Source organism: Aotus nancymaae, unplaced genomic scaffold, assembly GCF_030222135.1.
Source record: "Aotus nancymaae isolate 86718 unplaced genomic scaffold, 86718_ANA_hifiasm-v0.15.2.pri h1tg000020l, whole genome shotgun sequence".
NCBI lineage: Eukaryota > Metazoa > Chordata > Mammalia > Primates > Aotidae > Aotus > Aotus nancymaae.
The window spans coordinates 21,495,367-21,497,801 of record NW_026988432.1 but is presented as its reverse complement, the minus strand read 5'-3'; the positions used below and the strand labels follow the sequence as shown (position 1 = coordinate 21,497,801).

Here is a 2,435-nt window from a genome sequence, read left to right as displayed (position 1 = left end):
CTTGACCTTGTGATCCACCCACCTTGACCTCCCAAAGTGCTGGGATTACAGGGGTGAGCCGCTCCCAGTCTGTACTTTTAATATAAAGTATTAAAAGGATGAGCAAGTCAAAGAATATTTTTGGATCTGAGAGAAAACGGATAATAACAATTACTCTGATTATTGAGTTACTCACATGGTCTAATTTTATGTTTTTGGAACAAGTCACTCAAACTATGAACTTCAGTTTTTTCTTCTGAGAGATGAGAATAATAATACCTACTTCAAAGAGTAGTTGTGATGATAGATATTATATATGAAATTGCATGATAAATTTCAAAATAGTATCTAAATAAAAAGAGTTGCTATGACTGTTATTCTTCCTTCCTTCCTTTAATTCTTTCTTTTAAAGTTTTATTTATACAAGACACATTTTCTGCATGATTTGTCCCCTCTGTCATTGTCCACAGGACTCAGAAGCTGTAGGAAAATGCAGGCACAGACACCAGGCCCAGCTTCATCTCTAACTTGTGGCAAAGGACTGCACAACCTGGGATGGAGCCTTATGCTCCCCTATGCCATTTAGACAGAATCTGGGGAGAGTGACTTCCCAGGGTATCCATGTTGCAATCCCTCCTTTATTTCTTATTCAAATGTAAGTCATTCACCGAGACCCATATAAAGTCAACCTCATCCTGGAAGCTTTGGGTTTTATTTCTTTAATGTGCTTTGTGTATACATTAATTCTTAGAATCTGCACAGAAGAAACTGTGTCTCTTATAATGTAGTGATTCACATATAGTAGGCTCCTAATACTTAACAATGAATGACTGGATCAATGGACGGATGGATGGATGGCTGGATGGATGGATGAATGGGTAGACGGATGGACAGATATGTTGTCATTGTTCTGTTCATCCGTCTGTCTCAGCATGGCTAAAAGTAATCAGGAGCCTGATATTTCCCTTTTCTTTGCTATCCAAATGAAATGACTCAAGCCTCTATCCATGTCCTCTACACTCTTCCTGAAACCTTTGAGGATTTCCAAGGGGAGGCTGATGTTCTCCAGGGTCAGTCATTGGGCAGCCTGCCCTAAATTAGCTGTCCCTGCTCCCATAACCAGCATCGTCTTTCTGTACTGCTTTGACCCAGGCTAAGCACTGCTCCACTCTCTCTCAAACCCAACACATCTCTGGGAAGATCTTAACTAAAGCTTTAAAGATAGAAACAAATGGTTTCAGCACAGCTCAGAATAGGAAATATTGAAAACTGAATATTAATCACCACTACTCTTTAAAGTCCCTCAGCTAAAGACTCCACCTGGATGTCTGGATGGCTGTCTTTTCTTCCTAGGCTTCTTGCCAGCCTCTTGCCAAGTTGCTCAGCCCTCTCCAATCACCAACGAGGCATCAGTGACCAGTTCCCAAATTCCAATTAATTTTATATGTAGTGCAGCTTAGCGCTCTCTCTCTTTTTTCATCTTATCTTTTAAGACAATGGGGATATCATTTATTTAAAAAAAAAAAAAGTACATCAGAATATTTTCCTAAACAAAATGCTATCTCCTTTGAGATAAATAATTCCACTTCTCTGCCAGGCAAAAGTAATAACAAGTCAGTGTTTTGTTTGAAATAGTATTTCCTGAATTTCTCATTTTTAAAGTTTTTTCACTTGAGATTTCCAGAATAATGGAGTTAAATTTATTCCCTCAGTAGCCTTCTCTCCAGGAATCAAACACCCCGAGGACTATTTATTCCGTCTACGTCCAGAAGCCATCACCAAAAATTAACTTCTCACCTTCTTGGAATGCCACATTTTAATGGACATTAACAATGACATAAAGTTTGTTCTGTCTTAAACATATTCAATAACTTATTAATGTATACCAGACACTTGAGTGCAGTTTTTTCACATCATAAACATTATTATAAGAAAATCTTGAATTATCACCAAACTTTGAGCTCACCAGTTAGTCTCCATCTGTTATTGTTATTTAGGCTTTAGGACAAGAAGTTCAGCAATGTGTATGTTGGGTCTACCAAATCTTCAACCTTAAACTGCTTATTTTTCCCACGTTTTCTGCTTTCTCTGTGGTCCAGCTCCTCCATTGTCTTTTATGTGAAGTTTTGTCTTGTAACTAATTCCACAGCACTTTTTTCCTGAAATTGAATGACCTATCTGCCTATATGCGGTTACTACCATTCTACTTCAGCTTTTGCAACGCCTCTACTATGTGATACCCTGGCTCTACAAACAAATTATACAATTTTTATTGGCAGGAGGCAGGTCTCATGTTTATTAATCCATCCTGGTGCCTACCACTGTTCTAAGCACCATAGAAAATACTCAGCAAACACTGTTTAGCATCTAAATAAAATAAAGAATTGCTAAAAGTCTTTTTACCATTTAAGAGTGTAATATAGACACTGAATGCAGAAGACATTTAGACCTCCCTC

The 2,435-nt window shown here is 37.9% G+C and overlaps 1 non-coding gene across 1 annotated transcript; it reads right to left on the bottom strand.

The window, feature by feature from the left end:
- Window positions 1-406: 406 nt before the first annotated feature.
- LOC135276131 (small nucleolar RNA SNORA73 family) lies at window positions 407-607 on the bottom strand. The gene has a single exon (XR_010343695.1). It is a non-coding gene; the product is annotated as a small nucleolar RNA SNORA73 family (small nucleolar RNA).
- Window positions 608-2,435: the final 1,828 nt, after the last annotated feature.